The following is a 22,083-nucleotide window of genomic DNA, read 5'->3' as shown; positions in this document are numbered from 1 at the left end:
TTTACTGTTCTTCTATCATTGCTCACACTTCATCTCTAATGCATCCTGAGTAATTTCCTCAGACCTATATTTCAATTTATTCGTGTTCTCTTGGGCTTTGTCTGATATGTTGCTTAAACCTCCTATGCAGAATTTTAACTTTAGCAATTATATTCTTAATCCCCAGAAGTTCTGTTTATTTCCCTTTTAGTGTCTATTTAACGGTTTCTGGGGTTTTACTGTATTTTGTTCCTCCCTTACATTCACGAGTCTCTTTTATGCACTCTGTCATCTGAAGCACGTGTTTTCTGTCCTCCCGTAAATGACTGTGCTGTGACACCAGCTCTCAAAGGCCTGTGTCTGTGATTGTACCTGACAATGTTTGCAAAAGACAGAGTGTCTTCATTGCAGAGCAGAGTTTCTGTAAGGTCTTATTTTCCCAGTATCCCCCCACTGGAGACCCAAAGCTCTCTTTATCTTCATGTAGACAGCCAAAATGCTTCTGGGATAATGAGACAAAGAGCCCTCCCATGGGCAGCCATGATGCCATCTCCTTCCTTGTCCTTGGTCTGTCTTGTCAACTCATTTCTGATTTTTAAAAATGCATGTATTCCACTCAATGTTTCCAGATATTGCACAGGAGAGCTGTGGTCCTCTTTGTCCACATTTCTGCTTTGACGATCTGTGGAATTCCTGCTTTGTTTCCCATGCTTATGAAAGTAGGAGTAGACCTCTGTGTGTCCAAGCATGAGTGCCCAGAGCAGGGTAGTGAACAGGAAAGTGACAGCAATGTCACCGACTCTCCTCTCCGATCCTGTCTGCCTAAGCACACCTTTGCCTCTCTCATCTTTTTTATTTTTCTGTCCCTTGATTTTGCCCTATCCTTACTTCTGCCGTGCACCTGTATAAGCCCATTTCTTGCCTGCCACCATGCATCTGTGAATACTGAATGCCCTGGAACTCTCAGCTTCACATGCAGGCACATGCATGCTTCATTAGAACCACCTTATTATCCTCTTGGGTGAGGTTTTGTCTTCACTGAATTAGAGTAATCCCGTGGAGTAGAATAGAAAATGTTATAGCTTTAAGAGTGTGCGCTACTTTGTGGAGCTTTTGTTTGTGTGTGTACAGATCAGACCATAGCATACACTATTTTCACAGGCACAAAAGCCCCAGGAACCTACAGAGAGACAACACCTGTGTCCCTGTGTCTTCTCCATCTTCTCTCTGCCCTCCCCTCTCTCCCGACATCCCCAGTTTTTAATGCTGTGCATAGAGTAGATCGTTAATGTTTTGTTTTTAAAGATTTATTTATTTTTATTTTGTGTGTATGACTATTTCACCTGCATGCATGCTTGCGTACCACATGCATGTGCTCGGTGCCTTCAGAGGCCAGAGGAGGGCATCAGATCCCCTGGAGCTGGAGTTACAGGTAGTTGTGAACCACTATGTAGACACTGGAAACTGAACCTAGGTTCTGTGGAAGAGCAACCAGTGCTCTTAACCACGGAACCACCCCTTCATCCCTAGTAAATGTTTTATGAGTGAATGACTATGCCAAGAAATAAGTAACTAAAGATTTAACAGAGTATCAAAAGAGGAGTACCTTTGTGGGAATTATGTATTTTGAAGGCCATGTTGCTCACCTCCACACTGATAATTAGCGGCCTTTCTCTATCCTTCTTACTTCATAGACGAGTGTTCTACAATAAGTTGAACAGAAAAGACATTGACTCTTAGTCTACTGCCTTGGGGCATCTGAGGATGCCTCATTATTCATTGATAAAGACACTGTCCTGCCCACTTCGTCAGTAGATGATCTCAGCCACAGAGTGTCTACTCGCACAATTTACAAGTCTGTCACTGAAGTCATGGGCTATGACTTTCTCAATAAACTCCATTTAAAAACGGGTCTCTTCAGCTTTTCCAAATTCAGGAGACAAAGCTATAAATGATATGAGTGGATATAAAGATATAGTTATTTTAAGCAAACTGATTATGATTTGAATCCTGATTCCACCTCTCTAGGTGTGTGGTCCTGGGCAATGCCAGGTGTTAGCAGTGACTGCGCTTGCATTTCCTGGCCACCCTGACCCGAATAATCACACAAAAACTGGATTAATTACAACACCATTTGACCTATTAGCTCAGGATTCTTATTAACTAACTCTTACATCTTAAATTAACCCATTTCTATCAGTTTATATTTTACCAAAAGGCTCATGGTTTGTTACCTCTTGCTTCTTGGGCAGCTACATGGCGTCTGCCTGACTCCACCTTCTTTCCTTCTTTGTCTCTGCTTGGATTTCCTGCCTTGCTATATTCTGCCCTGCCATAAACCAAAGCAGCTTCTTTATTAACCAATGGTAATAAAACATATTCACAGCATGCAGAGGGGACTCCCACATCGGTCAGCCTCTTCCTTCCCCTGTTTGCAGGAGGAGTGTCAGTGCCTGATTCCCCAGGTGACAGAGGGGTCACAGTGACATGTGGAAAGCCTGGGGTACTTGTGCACACACGCGGTGCTCAGCCTGTCCCCCTCTCCATAGCTGAAATCGGGGCACTAGGGCCAAACAACTCCAACTTCTTGGACACCCGTCTTTCTTGGTGTGTACTCAAGCAGAATGGAGGCTTGAGCAAGCAGTTGGCTGCCCACTTCGGGCCCGATTCTTCCCCCTGAACTTGGCCATGATACATGGTATAGCTGGAACTTTTTCCAATCAACTCATTTAGGGCCCTCTGAGTACTTATGTTTGGGGAGATGATGGAGACCAACAAATGAAAGTTCTCCACAGAAGGCAACAACACCACCCTCTCACTGCGTTTCCAACACAGTACTTAAGGTTCGCACAGATGTTATCTTAGATGATTTTTATTTGCGAGTGCACATCTTTAAAGAGAAGCAACTTAAGGAAGAGTTTAGTCACACGTGAGAGATTCCACAATGACGGAGGAAGTGTAGCAGCAGGCAGAGGGGCCTGACAGATCAGATCTTCAACCACAGACATGAAGCTGAAAGAGGGAACTGGAAATGGGGTGGAGCCATAAACTGCCAAAGCCCGCCCACAGTGATGCACTTCCTCCAGCAAGGCTCCACCTCCTAAAGGTTCCAAAACCTTCTAAAATGGCACCACCTACCGGGGACCAAGTGCTCAAACACATGAACCTGGGGTTGGGTGAAGGGCAGGGCATTTCTCATTCAAACCACCTCGTATGTGAACTGTGAGGACCACAGCAGTGTAACCAGGCTATGAAGTGGTCCCAACAGTGATGGTTTTCAGAGACCTTCAAAGAACTGGCACCTATGTTAGGATGTTTGCTGTTTATACTCATGATAGATCTTTTTCAATTTTGGCTAGGGATCTAGCTCAATGGTAGACTACTTGCCTAGTGTGTACAGGGCCCTAGGTTCAATCCCAGCATCCTCAGCCCCAAAATAAATCAACTAATCAGGGCTGGAGAGATGATTCAGCAGCTAAAAGCACTGGCTAACCTTCTAGAAGACCTAGCTTCCATTCCCAGTGCCCACGTGTTGGCTCACGACCATCTTAACTCCAGTCCCAGGGAATACGACGCCCTCTTCTGGCCTTCACAGGCACTGCATGCACGTGGTGCACGTACATGCATGCAGACAAAAATCTATACATGTAAAATAAAAACAAATCTTTAAAAATCAATCAATCAAAAAAGTATCAGTCAATTGGCCAAACAATAGTTCTGTAGATCAGTTTAACTGTCCTCAGGTGATGACAGAGATGGTGTGGTTAGACATTGTTTTACATTTCACCTTTAAATGGCCTGTGTTACCCTCAAACTTCCAGATATCAGAAACATCATGAAGATCATATCCTTTCACCTGGAGCCCTTCTTAAATATCCAAGGAGTTTGTGAGTTAGGAAACCCTTCTGCCCCAAGAGGCAGAATTACTACTTCTAACTAAGTTTGGCTCTTTCCATGCCAGCTCCTCACGCAGCCTGTTGTATTCGGTGATATTTAAAGACTTATGAACCTCACCCTGGTACGTGTCAGGATGGCCAAGCCTGAAAGAGGGGAATCTTCCTGCACCATGATTCCTGCCAATCTTGCCCAGCTAAGCAAACAGCATGTGTTTGTTGGCAGGAGCTGTGTAAACTGCAGGACACGACCTTCAGCAAATCTGCGTCCCTTCTTTGTAGCCAAAGCCCTCTGTAATCTGAGGCCACCGTAGCTTCAGCATACCTGATGAAAACGCACCGAGGACAATCTAGATTGAGCTCCCTGTCGAGTATAGTGATAAAAGTCAGAGTCACACTGCTCAAAATGGAGACCGCAGGATGGCCGCTCACATGGGGAATATTCATGCCATGCTTGACAAGGAAGCAGCTTATTTTTCTAAGTATAGTTAAACCAGTAACTTTTGAGCCAGCTGCTGGTAGTGAGGCACCGCAGGCTTGTCCCTTTTTTTCCTTATCGTCTCTCAAGTTGTGCCGAGACATCTGTAGACTCACCGTAGCTCAGAACCGGAGCTTTGCCAGTCATTAAAGGTGAGGTAATAACTGAGGAAGGATTCCCTGGGCTCCACTCCCAGCTGACTGAGATGTTCTCACAGACGAGCTGCAGGGTCCCTTTTTTTTTTTTTCGAGACAGGGTTTCTTTGTGGCTTTGGAGCCTGTCCTGAAACTAGCTCTGTAGACCAGGCTGGTCTCGAACTCACAGAGATCCACCTGCCTCTGCCTCCCGAGTGCTGGGATTAAAGGCGTGCGCCACCATCGCCCGGCATGCAGGGTCCCTTTTCTCTGTGAGTGGATAAACCCCAAGTTTGGTTTCCTGCTTGTGAGTATGCTTGGAATCACGCAGGTGAATAAGCATTTCTTTTGTGGCTCCTAAGGAAGACTTTTCACCAGAGGAAAAAAAATAATGCCCCACTATAGTCCATTTGACAGCAGAAAAACCATGTGAGAAGTATCTTGAAATAGGGAAAAATCAAAGGGCTTTGTACTCCAATTTAGTAGTATTCGTTCCTCCGTGAGTAAGGCTATACTCTACTTATTTTAATATTTTATTTATTCTTTGATATTTTCAGACGTGTGTGTCGTGTATGTTTATTGTGTCCACCCCACTCCCTCTTCACCTTCTACCATGACCCCTCCCAACACGTCTCCCTCTCAACTTTGTGTCCTTTTCAAATAACTTGCTAGGTTGAATTAGTGTTGCCTGTATATGCAGGGGTGCGGGAGTCATACGCTGGGGGACAGGCAATTACCAGTGGACATTCCTCCCAAAGAAAAGTGATTCTGACCCTCAGAAGGTATCTACTCTCTCTCTCTCTCTCTCTCTCTCTCTCTCTCTCTCTCTCTCTCTCTCTCTCTCTCTCTCTGCGTGTGTGTGTTTGATAGGACACATGTAGAGGTCAGAAAGGACTAATGGGGGTCAATTTTCTCTTCCCACCTCGTGGGTCTTGGAGATCAAACTCACTCAGGGCAGCAGGCTTGGTGGCAGGCTCCTTCCCTCACTGAGTCATTGTACCCAGAGATGCCATGAGAGATTATCAAAGTTTCCTCTGTTTGAGTATATAAAACGTGGTAGACATTATTCCTCAAGTTATTTCCTAGTTCTTCTTGCTCACATGCCTCACTTAACCATCCACAGTAATCCCTTTCTCCTCCTGGAACAAATGAACTTTATCATATTGCTTCCATATGCATAAGATAAGATGCTTGGATCATATTCCCTACACCCCCCTCCCCTGCCTTTGCCCACCTCCCACTGGTCCTCTTCCTCTTCTCAAAATGTTCCCCCTCTGCTTTCATACCGCGCGCATGCGTGTGTGTGTGTGTGTGTGTGTGTGTGTGTGTGTGTGTGTGCGTGTGTGTGTGTGATCTAGATTCTGCATTTCTGCATACGGGAGCAGGCATATGCAATGGTGCTCTCCAGCTCCATCTGCCTTTGTACGTGTAACACGCCTCCATGCATCTTTCAAACTGATGTAAACACTGAGACTCCACTGTGTGTATCTACCCGGTTCTCTTCACCTTCATCTATCACTATGCCTAATCGGGGTCCGTCCCTTGGCTCCTGTAAATAGTGCCACAATCAGCTCATGTGTGGGTGTCTCTGCTGTACGTTGACCTAGATTTCTCCAAGTGTCTACCTGGGAGATACATAAATCCCATGCTAATTCTATTTTTAGCTTTTGAAGAATCCCTGCGCTGTTTTTCCGCTGCAGATACTCTACTTTCCAGTGGATGGGGTTCCTATTCCCAGAAGCGTCCTTGCCGACAGTTGTTTCTCTTCTTGATGACAACCATGCTGCCTGGGATGAGACGGAATGTCGGTGTTAAAAACTTTTTGATTTCCCCTTTTCAACTGTGCCTTTGTCGTTCATACTTCTTTTGAGAACTAACAGAAGCATGGTTTTTAATACAAGTAAGAGATCATATGAAAGCATTGTGTGTTTTTTTATTTCTTAATTACACATTTTGTTGAGATCATTAAGTCTTTAAAATCATTTTTTGCACATTTTTTTTTAAATTTTTTATTGAGAAAAGGAAAAAAAAGTTTCCACCTCCTCCCAGCCTCCCATTTCCCTCCCCCTCCTCCCACCCTTCTCCCCCTGCCCCTACTCCTCTCCCCCTCCCTCTCCAGTCCAAAGAGCAGTCAGGGTTCCCTGCCCTGTGGAAAGTCCAAGGTCCTCCCCCCTCAGTCCATGTCTAGGAAGGTGAACATCCAAACTGGCTAGGCTCCCACAAAACCAGAACATGAAGTAGGATCAAAACCCGGTGCCATTGTCCTTGGCTTCTCATCAGCCCTCATTGTTCACCATGTTCAGAGAGTTCGGTTTTATCCCATGGTTTTTCAGTCACAGTCCAGCTGGCCTTGGTGAGCTCCCAATAGATCTGCCCCACTGTCTCAGTGGGTGGGTGCACCCCTCGTGGTCCTGACTTCCTTGCTCATGTTCTCCCTCCTTCCGCTCCACATTGGGACCTTGGGAGCTCAGTCCAGTGCTCCAGTGTGGGTCTCTGTCTCTATCTCCATCCATCACCAGATAAAGGTTCTATGGTGATATGCAAGATATTCGTCAGTATTGCTATAGGGTAGGGTCATTTCAGGTTCCCTATCCTCAGCTGCCCAAGGAACTAACTGGGGACATCACCTTGGGCTCCTGGGAGCCACTCTAGGTTCAAGTCTCTTGCCAACCCTAAGGTGGCTCCCTTAACTAAGAATTGTGCTTCCGTGCTCCCCTATCCAACCTTCCTTTATCCCAATCATCCTGTTTCCCCAAGTTTCCCCCATCCTCCCCTTCTCACTTTTCTCTCCCCTTCTCCCCTTACCCCCATCCAACCCCACCCCCAAGATCCCAATTCTCTCCCCGGCAATTTTGTCTACTTCCCATAGCCAAGAGGATAACTATATGTTTTTCCTTGGGTTCACCTTCTTATTTAGCTTCTTTAGGTTCACCAATTATAGACTCCGTGACCTTTATTTATGGCTAGAAAACAATTATGAGTGAGTACATCCCATGTTCATCTTTTTGGGTCTGGGTTACCTCACTCAGGACAGTGTTTTCTTTTTTTTTTTTAATTTATTTATTTATTGAGGATTTCTGCCTCCTCCCCGCCACCGCCTCCCATTTCCCTCCCCTCCCCCGATCAAGTCCCCCTCCCTCATCTGCTCGAAGAGCAATCAGGGTTCCCTGACCTGTGGGAAGCCTAAGGACCGCCCACCTCTATCCAGGTCTCCTAAGGTGAGCATCCAAACTGTCTAGGCTCCCCCAAAGCCAGTACGTGCAGTAGGATCAAAAACCCACTGCGATTGTTCTTGAGTTCCCATTCTTCCTCACTGTCCACTATGTTCAGCTAGTCCAAATTTATCCCATGCTTTTTCAGACCCAGGCCAGCTGGCCTTGGTGAGTTCCCGATAGAACATCCCCATTGTCTCAGTGTGTGGGTACACCCCTCGCGGTCCTGAGTTCCTTGCTCGTGCTTCCTCTCCTTCTGCTCCTGATTTGGACCTTGAGATTTCAGGACAGTGTTATCTATTTCCATCCATTTGCATGCAAAATTCGAGAAGTCATTGTTTTTTTACCGCAGTGTAGTACACTAATGTGTAGATATTCCACACTTTCTTCATCCATTCTTCCATTGAAGGGCATCTAGGTTGTTTCCAGGTTCTGGCTATTACAAATAATACTGCTATGAACATAGTTGAACAAATGCTTTTGTCATATGATAGGGCCTCTCTTGGGTATATTCCCAAGAGTGGTATTGCTGGGTCCAGGGGTAGGTTGATCCCGAATTTCCTGAGAAACCGAAACACTGATTTCCAAAGTGGTTGCACAAGATTGCATTCCCACCAGCAATGGATGAGGGTACCCCTTCCTCCACAGCCTCTCCAGCAAAGGCTATCATTGGTGTTTTTTATTTTAGCCATTCTGACAGGTGTAAGATGATATCTCAAAGTTGTTTTGATTTGCATTTCCCTGATCGCTAAGGAGGTTGAGCATGACCTTAAGTGTCTTTTGGCCATTTGAACTTCTTCTGTTGAGAATTCTCTGTTCAGTTCAGTGCCCCATTTTTTAATTGGGTTAATTAGCATTTTAAAGTCTAGTTTCTTGAGTTCTCTATATATTTTGGAGATCAGACCTTTGTCTGTTGCGGGGTTGGTGAAGATCTTCTCCCAGTCAGTAGGTTGCCTTTTTGTCTTAGTGACAGTGTCCTTTGCTTTACAGAAGCTTCTCAGTTTTAGTAGGTCCCATGTATTCAATGTTGCCCTTAATGTCTGTGCTGCTGGGGTTATACATAGGAAGTGATCTCCTGTGCCCATCTGTTGTAGGGTACTTCCCACTTTCTCTTCTATCAGGTTCAGTGTGTTCAGACTGATATTGAGGTCTTTGATCCATTTGGATTTGAGTTTTGTGCATGGTGATAGATATGGGTCTATTTTCATTCTTCTACAGGTTGACATCCAGTTGTGCCAGCACCATTTGTTGAAGATGCTTTCTTTCTTCCATTGTATACTTTTAGCTCCTTTATCGAAAATGAGGTGATCATAGGTTTGTGGGTTAAAATTCGGGTCTTATATACAATTCCATTGGTCGACTTCTCTGTTTTTATGCCAGTACCACACTGTTTTCATTACTGTAGCTCTGTAATAGAGTTTGAAGTCAGGGATGATAATGCCTCCAGAAGATCCTTTATTATATAGGATTGTTTTGGCTATCCTGGGTTTTTTGTTTTTCCATATAAAGTTGATTATTGTCCTCTCAAGATCTGTGAATAATTTTGATGGGACCCTGATGGGGATTGCATTGAATCTATAAATTGCCTTTGGTAGAATTGCCATTTTTACTATGTTGATCCTCCCAATCCAAGAGCAAGGGAGTTCCTTCCATTTTCTGGTATCCTCTTCAATTTCTTTCTTCAATGCCTTAAAGTTCTTGTCAAATAGATCTTTCACTTCCTTGGTTAGAGTTACCCCAAGATATTTTATGCTGTTTGTGGCTATTGTGAAAGATGAAGCTTCTCTGATTTCCCTCTCTGCTTCCATATCCTTTGTGTATAAGAGGGCGACTGATTTTTTGGAGTTGATCTTGTATCCTGCCACATTACTAAAGGTGTTTATCAGTTGTAAAAGTTCTTTGGTGGAGTTTTGGGGGTCGCTTATGTACACTATCATATCATCTGCAAATAACGAAAGTTTAACTTCTTCCTTTCCAATTCGAATCCCCTGATCCCCTTACGTTGTCTTATTGCTATTGCTAGAACTTCAAGCACTATATTGAAGAGGTATGGCGAGAGTGGACAGCCTTGTCGTGTTCCTGATTTTAGTGGGATGGCTTTGAATTTCTCTCCATTTAATTTGATGTTAGCTGTCAGCTTGATGTATATAGCTTTTATTATATTTAGGTATGACCCTTGTATCCCTAATCTCTCCAAGACTTTTATCATAAAGGGATGTTGAATTTTGTCAAATGCTTTTTCAGCATCTAATGAAATGATCATATGATTTTTTTCTCTCAGTTTATTTATATGATGGATTACATTGATAGATTTTCATATGTTGAACCAGCCCTGCATCTCTGGGATGAAGCCTACTTGATCATAATGGATAATTTTTCTAATGTGTTCTTGGATTCGGTTTGCCAGTATTTTGTTGAGGATTTTTGCATCGATGTTCATGAGTGAGATTGGCCTGTAATTCTCTTTCCTGGTTGAGTCTTTGTGTGGTTTTGGTATCAGAGTAACTGTAGCTTCATAAAAGGAATTTGGTAATGACTCTTCTGTTTCTATATTGTGAAATACATTAAGGAGTATAGGTATTAGGTCTTCTTGGAAGTTCTGGTAGAATTCTGCATTGAAACCATCTGGTCCTGGGCTTTTTTTGGTAGGGAGGTTTTTGATAACAGCTTCTAATTCTTCGCAACTATTTAGATTGTTCACCTGGTCCTGGTTTAACTTTGGTATATGGTATTTATCTAAAAAAGTGTCCATTTCTTTTACATTTTCCAGTTTTGTGGCATACAGGCTTTTGTAGTAAGATCTAATGATTCTCTGAATTTCCTGTGTGTCTGTGGTTATGTCCCCCTTTTCATTTCTGATCTTATTAATTTGCATATTCTCTCTCTGCCATTTGATTAGTTTGGATAGGGGTTTTTCAATCTTGTTGATTTTCTCCAGGAACCAACTTTTTGTTTCATTGATTCTTTGGATTGTTTTCTGTGTTTCTATTTTGTTGATTTCAGCCCTTAGTTTGATTATTTCCAGTCTTCTACTTCTCCTAGGTGAGTCTGCTTCTTTTTTTTCTAGAGCTTTCAGGTGGGCTATTAAGTCTCCAATATGTGCTTTCTCTGTTTTCTTTAAGTGGGCACTTAGTGCTATGAACTTTCCTCTTAGGACTGATTTCATAGTGTCCCATAAGTTTGAGTATGTTGTTTCTTTATTTTCATTGAATTCAAGGAAGACTTTAATTTCTTTCTTTATTTCTTCCTTAATCCAGGTATGGTTCAGTAGTTGACTGTTCAGTTTCCATGAGTTTGTAGGCTTTCTGGGGGTAGCATTGTTGTTGAATTCTAACTTTAATCCATGGTAATCTGATAAGACACAGGTGGTTACAAATATTTTTTTGTAACTGTGGAAGTTTGCTTTGTTACCGAGTATGTGGTCAATTTTCGAGAAGGTTCCATGAGCTGCAGAGAAGAAGGTATATTCTTTCCTATTTGGGTGGAATATTCTATAGATGTCTGTTAAGTCCAATTGATTCATTATCTCCATTAATTCTCTAATTTATCTGTTAGGTTTCTGTCTGATTGACCTGTCCATTGGTGAGAGAGGAGTGTTGAAGTCTCCTACAATTAGTGTGTGCGGTTTGATGGCTGCCTTGAGTTTTAGTAATGTTTCTTTTACGTATTGGGTGCTTTTATATTAGGGGCATAGATATTCAGGATTGAGACTTCATCCTGATGAATTGTTCCTGTTATGAGTATAAAATGTCCCTCTCCATCTCTTCTGATTGATTTAAGTTTGAAGTCAACTTTGTTAGAAATTACTATGGCCACACCTGCTTGTTTCTTAGGTCCATTTGCTTGATAAGCCTTTTCCCAGCCCTTTACTCTGAGTAGGTGCCTGTCTTTGTGGTTGAGGTGTGTTTCTTGTAAACAGCAGAATGTTGCATCCTATTTTCGTATCCAATCTCTTAGCCTGTGCCTTTTTATAGGTGAGTTGAGTCCATTGACATTAAGTGATATCAATGACCAATGGTTGTTAACTCCGGTCACTTTTTTAGTCGTAAAGTTTGTGTGTTTCCCTTCTTTGAGTTGCGCTGGTGAAGGGTCTCTAGATGTCTGAGTTATTGTGGTCATTGTTGGACTCCTTGGTTAGTGATTTTACTTCTATTACTTTCTGTATGGCTGGATTTGTGGCTACGTATTGTTTAAATTTGTTTTTATCCTGGAAAATTTTGTTTTCTCTATTTATAGTGAACGAAAGCTTGGCTGGGTATAGTAGTCTGGGCTTGCATCCATGGTCTCTTAGTTTTTACAGTACATCTATCCAGGACCTTCTGGCTTTCATGGTTTCCATAGAAAAGTCAGGTGTAAGTCTGATAGGTTTACCTTTATAAGTAACTTGGCCTTTTTACTTTGCTGCTCTTAATATTCTTTCTTTATTCTGTATGCTTTGTGTTTTGATTATTATATGGTGAGGGGATGTTTTTTTTTTTTTGATCCAGCCTATTTGGTGTTCTTGCTTCTTGAACCTTCATAGGTACATCTTTCTTTAGGTTGGGAAAGTTTTCTTCTATAATTTTATTAAATATATTTTCTGGACCGTTGAGCTGCACTTCTTCTTCTTCTTCTACTCCAATTATTCTTAGGTTTGGTCTTTTTATTGTGTCCCATATTTCCTGAATGTTTTGTGATGAGAGTTTGTTGGACTTGCTGTTTTCTTTGATCAGTGCATTTATTTTGTCTATGTTATCTTCAGAATCTGAGATTCTTTCTTCTATCTCTTGTATTCTGCTGGTTATGCTTGTTTCTGTAGTCTCTATTCGTTTACCTAGATTTTCCATGTCCAGCCGGCCCTCTGTTTGTGTTTTCTTCTTTGCCTCCATTTCAGTTTTCAAGTCTTGAATTGTTTCCATTATCTGCTTGATTTTTTTCCCCTGGTTTCCTAGGGTATCATTCACTGATTTGTTCAATTCTTCAAACTTTCTGTTATACTTCTCATCCATTTCTATAAGGGCATTTTTTATATGCTGTTTAAGGGCATCAATCACTTTCATAAAGTCAATTTTTTCTACTTCTTATTTAAGGTGTTCCTGTCCTCCTGTTGTGAGGTCGCTGGGTTCTGGTGGTTTCATGTTGTTCTTCAGATTGTTGGGTGAATTCTTGCATTGGCGCCTGCCCATCTCTTCCTCCGAATGCTTCCCTATGTGTCTTCTTTTACAGGATCAGGTCTCCTTGCCTACTGATGTACCTTCCCAGTGATGGCACTCCCCAGTGATGGCTCTCCTGGTGCTCAAGTGATGTCTCTCCCCAATGATGGCTCTCCTGGTGCCTAGATCAGATCTCTGTGCTGGTTGGGTAGCTCGTAAACAAAGCGCCTACCTTGCTTGCTGTAGGCAGGCCATTGAAACAAAGGAAGGAGCTCCTGCCCACTAGGTTGCCCTCGGGATTCGGCCCCAGAGCCCCAAGAGGGAATGGAGGCAGAAAGGGGGGAGGGTTCTGGATGCAAGTTGGGTAGGGTAGGAAGAGAGAGGCAGTATGCTGGGAGTATAGGCCCAGCAGGAAGCCCAGGAAGTATAGGGAGGATGAGGAAAGTCTGAGTTCCCTGTCCCAGGCTGCTGCTGCGGGTCCCAAACTCACCCCAATGATGGCTCTCCTGGTGCCGAGATCAGATCTCTGTGCCCAATCGCATTGTGTGTTTTATAGTGACAAAAATTAGTAATAAAAATTCATTCAGGGGCCTGCAATGCAGCTCTGCAGGTAAAGGTGATTGTCACCAATACTGGCAATCTGAATCTGGTCTCCAAATCCTATGTGGTAGGACAAAAACAACTCCCTTGGAGTGTCCTCTGACCTTCATATGCCTTGACACACACACCCTCACACACACCCAAAAGTGTAAAAAGTATTTTATTAAATGTTTTGTTTAATATTCGCACATGCATATAATGTGTTTGGATCATATCCATTCCCTATTCCCTCCCTTCCATTCTCCCCTTTCTTTCCTTCAATTCTTTCCCTATTCCCCCACCTCACTTTCCTCCCAACTCCAAGGATGTTTTTTAATCAATCTAATACTTCCTGTGTCCGCTTAAAGCTCTCTATCTGCATGTGTGGGGGGACCAACTACGGAAACATTGGGCTGCCTCTCGGGCTCGCTTCCGTAAAGAAAACTGATTGTCCCTCCTCCATTGGCCATCTACAGCCCATAGCTTCTCAGATGGGGGTGGGGCTCATGGGCTCCTCCCCCACATCCATGCTAAAATTTTGATTGACTTGATCTTGTACATGGGTTTTTGATTTTTGTATTTTTTTTGTTGTTTGAGGTTTTTTTTTTTGGTTTTTTTGGTTGTTGGGGTTTTTTTTGTTGGTTTTTTTGTTTTTTTGGGGGGTATTTTTTTGGTTTTTAGAGACAGGGTTTCTCTCTCTGTGTAGTTCTGGCTGTCCCGGAACTCACTCTGTAGACCAGGCTGGCCTTGAACTCAGAGATCCACCTGCTCTGCCTCCTGACTGCTGTGATTAAAGTCACACACCACCACCACCCAACTATCTAGTACAGGCTTTGTAGATACAGTCACAGCCACTGTGAGTTCCTGTGTTCAATGGCCTATCACATCTAGAAATACCGTTTCTGTACAGCAATCCACTCCCTCTGGCTCTTACATCTTCCCTCTGCTCTTCTAGGACTATCCCTAGACTTGGCGGAAAGGGGCTGTGATCTAGAACTATTTATAATGTGTTCTGTTTTAGGGACTAATGGTATCAGGCAGCGGCAAACCATTTGCCTCGCATGCACAAGACCCTGGTTTTTAGTCTTAGCAGCAAAACAAATAAACAGACAAACAAATAAATGCACAGTACTAGTTAAGTCTTGAATGTTCCTCTTTTGGTGTAATGTGGTTATGCTTCCATAAGGCGTTTTAAGTTTTGACATTTCTACAAGTCAACAATATAATTTCGGCAGCAGGGACGTTTGCTGAGGCATGGTAGCAGTTTCAACCCGTGCAAGTCTGACGTCGACTGGTCATCGTCACCAATTATCTGACTCATATTCACTAGGCATTTGTATCGGTAGCTGTGCGTTTCTAGTCACACAATAGTCCGCGTGATGCTCCTGGTACCTCCGGGGATTTCTTTCTGCTCAATTCCTAGGTTGAAGGGAAGTAAACTCGGAATGTTCCAGGACGTTTTCTCAAGATGGTTCAGCAATATAAATATTTTAGAGGCAAGACTAGCCCGTGAAGGCCACAGGGAAAAGCGAGAGCTGGCTGGGGGTGGTAATTCAAGTGGAAAGAAAGGAGCGATCAAGGAATGTCTCTGCAACTGGGGTCAAGGGGGCAGAGAACTGAAAAGGCCACCATTTTGGGAGTTCCTAGGGTCCATGGGGATGCAGGCTTTAGTGGTGAGAGGAACGCCAGCTCGCAATGATTGAAGAAAGAGCAGAGGGGGAAAGAGAAGACGGTCGTGCGGACCGTCCCTGGAAAACCAAGTAGAGGAGCGACAGAAAAGGAACAGCCACTGAGGGGGGCTGGGAGGGGGGTATGGTGAGGAGGACACTGAGGTGACCAGAGTGTAGGCGTGGTGATGGCTGGAAGAGGGGCAAGTGGGAGAGATGGGAGATAAAGGCTGTGAGGAGCTTCTGTGTGCAGGAAGGCCTGAAAAAGTGGGCAAACAAACAGCCAGATGAGCTGAAGTCTGTTTAGTAAACACAGCGAGGCTGTAAAGAAATAAGCTAGGACCCATAAAGTCAAAATCACCAGCAACGGAGACTGTAGTACAGACAGAAATAAGTGAAGGCCGCAGCCCGTGATTCACGGCAGCTATTGTAGAAAGTGAAGATGGCCGGGAGCCATTCTCCAATTAAAATGAAAATTAACTTTGTAGCCGAATTTAATTGAAGTTTCCCCTCCACTGTTCAGATAATGGATTTGGTCTTGGGACTGTTAAATGCGACAGACACACAGGCTCCGCTGATAGGAGCAGAGCCAGCAGCAAATAGGACAGATCGTCTCGAGAGGTTTCGTTTCCAAAAAAAATAACTACCCAAATAGTCTTCCTGGCTTTGGGTCTACCCATGCTTCATGGCGTAGTCTCACCCCATCCCCTGAATTGTCTGACTGTATCTTTAACTTCTTTGGGGTAGTTGGTAACATTCTCTTGACCTTGAAATATTTCCTCCAGGGCTTTGGGTGAAAATCAGCATACATTATTTCACGTACAAAAACTCGTGTTTTTTAGCTGAAGCAGATGTGTCTACCTCCGCAAGCACACGCCCCTCTACATCCGAGGATTTTAACCCGTGCTGGGGAGTTAATACTAGAAGTTGTCAGGGTGTCAGAGTGGTACTCACTGTTACCTGTGGACAGAGAGGCATGCGACGATCTGTGCAGCAGACAGTCCACACAATTCAGACTCCTATGTGTCTGGCTGCCCCAACCCACCCCCACCCCCTTCACGAGGGAGTGGCTTGGGGTGAAAGGTTAATTATTATTCAGACTATGTTTTTAAAGTCAAGTCAGAACTGTCACTAATAAGATACGGAGGAAAATATGATAGCCGGGAAAATGTTTTGTGCCCTGCTCTTCTTTGGTTCAGGTTGAAACAGCATTCCCCACTGCCAGGACCTGATAGTTCTCTGCTAAATGCTTTGGTGGATTCGCAACAATTGGGTCCCCAGCTCTCCACCCTGAAAGATACTATCACTATGGTGATGGGATGCCACGTGCCTCAGCATCCTCCTCTGCCTGGTGAAGAAGGGGGAAGCTATCTGAAATTAGTTTTGAAATTTTTTACAAGTCATATATAATGTGTGATATAAATTTATAGGATGTGAATTTTCCGTGCTCATAATATCCAAAGCCTTTCAGCTAATGCTGCACCAAACAATGTTTGTATAAGTAAAAAAAAAATGCAAGTCTCAAGACTTGCAAAATCTCGTGCTTGACTGAAGTGTGATTTTGGTCATTTTAATAATCACCCCACCATTCCATTAGTGTGTGGGGGCTGGAGATGGCTCCCAGCCAGGAGCTCAGACGCCCCTCAGAGGGCTCACCTCTCAGCAGTGTGCTCCCAACTGTCTAACTCCAGTTCCACGGTGCACACCTGGTGCGCAGACACACAGGCAGGCAAACACTCATAAAACAAAAATGAATAAATATTTATTAAAAGTATTAAAGTATTTCTAGTAACGTGGGCTTCTTTTTTTGCTTCTCTAAAGCGAGCAGGACGTTCGCACTCTGTCATGCACCCCCACACCATTTTTCACAGTAGAACTTTCTGGTCGTAGAAACATTTGAGGAAGTTCAAGTTAAAAACCTTAGTATCAGCAGGGGTGTTAAGCATCATCCCAAGAAAACGTGGGATTCGGTGTTTGCTCCTGCGCCTTCTACAGGAGGGCGCATGTCCATCTCAACACAGTCCAGGCAGTCATGGCACCGGAAGAAGTGTCCTTGTGAGTGTGGCAGCGCTCTGAGAGGCCACTAGCGGAGTGACACTCAGCGTTCTATGCCACTCATCAACGCTACAAAGTGGTCTGCCTGTCTGTCTGTCTGTCTGTCTGCCTGTCTGCTTTTCTCCCCATTTTACCTTTAACTGGAGCTTAGTGAAGAGCCTTCCAGGGTACCAGGGACCCTCACATGTCCTTCCAGCCACCATCACGGCTAAAGCCAACTAGGATATAGACAGGTAATACACTCAACACTCTGAGTATCTCGTGTGCCCCATGCCCCTGCTGGTTTAAACACTGATGCATATGACTCCAAAAACAGTATCATTTGGGTCTGCTAGCTTCCTGACATTTAGCCTGTATAGGTGCCATTTGGGATTTGGGGAACCCACTGAAAAGTCAGAAGGCAGAAATGATTAGTTGAATGGGTTCCCTGAATTCCCAAGATAAACTTGCCTTTGAGCCCTGGGCCCCTTGAGACTTCTAACCGTCTGAAATCTTCTTAGGAGTTACGGAGTGCTTGATGTAAAAAATCTGTGAGGTGATCGCGTAGCTGGAACACCCTGAAATTATTTGAAAATAGGGTGGACGTCTGTGGCTTCACCCTGCCCTATTTAGGAAGATATGGAGACAAAAGGCACTAGAGGCATGTTTTCTTAAGAGGGCGAGGAAGTGAGGGGAGGAGGTGTAGGGATGGAGATGCAAACTCCATAGCTTAGCCTGTAAGTTGCTTTCCCTCCGCAGAAGCCTTCTGACCATAGATAATTGCCCTGGGGGCCTGGGAGAACCTTCCTCTGGGTAACCCAGGTTGGCTTTGGGCTCTTTCTCTTTTCATTCTTTTGTTTGGAGACAGGTTCTGACTGGGTAACCCAGGTTGGCTTTGGGCTCTTTCTCTTTTTTAGAATATTTTTATTTTTTCTTTGACATTTTATACTTGTGTAAAGTGCATCTTAATCATACCTATCTGAGCTTCTCACTTTCCCCCAAACCACCCAATACATTCCGTTTTATTCCCCAGACCCTCAACCATCCCTTCTAGTTCCCTAGACCCCCAACAATCCCCTCCCATTCCCCAGACCCCCCCAAAAAAATCTTCTCTCATTCTCCCAGACCTTCTAACACACCCCCTTCCCATCTTCATGTCCTCTTCTTTCTTTTTCATAACCCACCAAATCTAATTAGCTCTGCTTCCTTTCCTCCTTCCCTCCTTTCTTCCTTCCCTCCCCTGCCTTCCTCCATCCCTCCTTTCTCTTTATCTTTTTAGATAGTGTAATGTTCTTTCTCCCAGGTGTGCTCTTAAACCCTCTGATACTGATAAATCCATACTGGTACAAAGAGGATGTTTGTGAGATTTAAGTGCCAACTAGACTCTCTGCCCAACGCCATCTTCCAGATGCAGAGAGACACAGTCACCTGTGTGTCATCCCCCAGTAGTGAATTCCATATGTCAGGGGTGCAGAGAAGTCGGACAAGGGCCGAGAGAGTGGGACTACTGACCAGAGCAGCTGCACAGAAAATGCTGTGTGTGGAATAACAGGTTAATGCTAATCCCACTGGACAAGAATAAGACCGCTACCACAATTTTGGAGACAAATTTGAAGCAAGCTTTATTAAATACTGACCAGGATGGTGGTCGCTGGCCAGGTCCATACTCGGGATTCCCAGGATATGGCTCCAAATTCCATTAGGCAGGGGCTTCTAAAGGCAAAACCCACCAGGCTCCATGCTTCCCACCTTCACCCGATTAGGGGCAAGCACAGGTCCTGACGCACTTTCTGCCTATGCCCCCCCCACCCCCCACCTTTGTGTGATCAAGCACATCCCGTTCTGGTGGGCAGCCAAGCCTGTTTACAGAAGGGAAGACACGAGCAATGGCCCAGGAAGTCATCTGTCTTCGGGCAAATGGGGCTTACAGGTTAGAGACTTTTCTGTTTTATAGCTCTCTCGAGCACAGTAATTTAAACTTAAACTATAACTTTAGCCCTCACAGTAATAGACAGGGAAAGGGGGAAATAGAGAGCTATAATTTTGAAAGTGAATTTAATCCAAGTCTTCAAAGAAAATGATTAAGACAGCATATTTAAGTACATGTCGATGAGGAAGGAAGCTCCGTATGTTATTTTACTGAGACATCAAGCCCACGTTCTTAGCTAATGGGTCTGAGTATCGTGTGGGGTAATACCCGTCGGCTGGGCCTGTTTGCAGAATGTCGCTTCCTTCCTGTGCGTGTACAGATGTGTGCTCAGGAAGCACCATGTCTACGAGCTCCCCACCATTTGTAGTAAGAAAGCATTGCTTTAGGGCGTGGGAAGCTTCAGAGTAAGGCTGGCCTGGTCACACACACCCACTCCCAGCAACAAAAGCCTCTCCTGAGAAAAACTGAGAAGGGAATCGCCCTGGGGATGTAAGCCGCTGACAAGTGATATCATTCGCTTCAGGTCGATCTCGGGTCTCATGTGTTGATGCATTGCCAATTTTTGAACTCATATGGAATAAGTATTTATGTAGCTCTAGTACAGAGCCACAGAAAACTATCATAGAAGCCATGCCCCCACATCATTGTGTATGGCTTTAAGCGATAGATACTAAGAATGACTCTCTTATGTATGTGGGGATCTCAGTGTGTGCCACATTTGAAATAAAAGCTTCCAGCGTGAAAAGAGCTCATAAAATTGACAGTGGAGGTAACTGACAATAAATCTACTTAACGGTGCAGAATTACTCATTTAAAATGGTAAATCTTATCAATGTTTTCCACAATAAAATTTTACTATTTATTTATTGAGACAGACTCCCACTATGTAGCCCTGGAATTTATATGTAGACCAGACTGGCTATGAACTCACAGAGATCTGTCTGCCTCTGCCTCCCAAGTTCTGGGATTAAAGGTGTGCACCACCACAATCGTAGATATACATATACACATATATTTAATTTTTAGCTCACACATGCATACACAAAATGGAGGACTTCATATCTGAAGAGAGTATAGATCCCTAGTCCAGCACCAAGCCCTGCTCCTTCCCAGAACTTTTAAGTGCTGAGAGAAACTGATAGAGGTTTCTACCAGTCTGGAACTTCCTGGCAAGTAGGAGAGTCTTTTGAGGATATCACTCATGCGTTTCTTACATCCCTTTGTAACGTGGCCATGGACATCACTCTTGCACACATCCCTCTGTAATGTGGCCGTGGACCTCACTCTTGCACACATCCCTCTGTAATGTGGCCGTGTACATCACTCTTGCATACACATATCCCTCTGTAATGTGGCTGTGGACCTCACTCATGCACACATCCCTCTGTAACGTGGCCGTGGATCTCACTCATGCACACATCCCTCTGTAATGTGGCTGTGGACCTCACTCATGCACACATCCCTCTGTAATGTGGCCGTGGACCTCACTCATGCACACATCCCTCTGTAATGTGGCCGTGGACCTCACTCATGCACACATCCCTCTGTAATGTGGCTGTGGATATCACTCATGCACACACACATCCCTCTGTAATGTGGCCGTGGCCCTCACTCTTGCACACAGCCCTCTGTAATGTGGCCGTGGACATCACTCATGCACACATCCCTCTGTAATGTGGCCGTGGCCCTCACTCTTGCACACATCCCTCTGTAATGTGGCCGTGGACATCACTCATGCACACATCCCTTTGTAACGTGGCCGTGGACATCACTCATGCACACATCCCTCTGTAATGTGGCCGTGGACATCACTCATGCACACATCCCTCTGTAATGTGGCCGTGGACATCACTCATGCACACATCCCCTTGTAACGTGGCCGTGGACATCACTCATGCACACATCCCTTTGTAACGTGGCCGTGGACATCACTCATGCACACATCCCCTGTAATGTGGCCGTGGACATCACTCATGCACACATCCCCTTGTAACGTGGCCGTGGACATCACTCATGCACACATCCCTCTGTAATGTGGCTGTGGACCTCACTCTTGCACACATCCCTCTGTAACGTGGCTGTGGACCTCACTCTTGCACACATCCCTCTGTAACGTGGCCGTGGACATCACTCATGCACACATCCCCTTGTAACGTGGCCGTGGACATCACTCATGCACACATCCCCTTGTAACGTGGCCGTGGACATCACTCATGCACACATCCCTTTGTAACATGGCCGTGGACATCACTCATGCACACATCCCTCTGTAATGTGGCCGTGGACCTCACTCATGCACACACATATCCCTCTGTAATGTGGCCGTGGACCTCACTCATGCACACACACATCCCTCTGTAATGTGGCCGTGGACATCACTCATGCACACATCCCTTTGTAACGTGGCCGTGGACATCACTCATGCACACATCCCCTGTAATGTGGCCGTGGACATCACTCATGCACACATCCCCTTGTAACGTGGCCGTGGACATCACTCATGCACACATCCCTTTGTAACGTGGCCGTGGACATCACTCATGCACACATCCCTCTGTAATGTGGCTGTGGACCTCACTCTTGCACACATCCCTCTGTAATGTGGCTGTGGACCTCACTCTTGCACACATCCCTCTGTAACGTGGCCGTGGACATCACTCATGCACACATCCCCTGTAATGTGGCCGTGGACATCACTCATGCACACACACATCCCTCTGTAATGTAGCCATGAAAAGAGCTGTGAAAGGAAGAATGGCAGGGTTTTGCAGGCTCGAAAGGTGGGGCGTGGGACGCGGGACTGGTACTGGAAGCTGCCTCACAAAGACTTCCTCAAAGGAGTGATGGTGGAGCCGATGTTTGAAAGATAAGCAGGCATCGATAACGCAAAGAGTCACTGCCCACATTTCTCCCCAGACGCTCTTTCCCCATGGCAGGAACCACATGCTGCAGCCCAGCCTTCCTCCGAGCCTGTAGGTTGGCACCAAGTGACTCCCTCAGTCCTGGATGAATAGAGAAAATTCCGAGCAGAAATTTGCACCCCGT

The 22,083-nt window shown here is 44.7% G+C and overlaps 1 protein-coding gene across 6 annotated transcripts in view; it reads left to right on the top strand.

Annotated features, from left to right (window-relative positions):
* Fry (FRY microtubule binding protein) overlaps positions 1-22,083 on the top strand; it is a 392,348-nt gene that overhangs the window by 191,632 nt on the left and 178,633 nt on the right. The window lies entirely within an intron of this gene.

The sequence above is a fragment of the Microtus pennsylvanicus genome, chromosome 1, assembly GCF_037038515.1.
Source record: "Microtus pennsylvanicus isolate mMicPen1 chromosome 1, mMicPen1.hap1, whole genome shotgun sequence".
Classification (NCBI taxonomy): domain Eukaryota; kingdom Metazoa; phylum Chordata; class Mammalia; order Rodentia; family Cricetidae; genus Microtus; species Microtus pennsylvanicus.
This window is presented reverse-complemented; position numbering and strand designations above follow the sequence as displayed.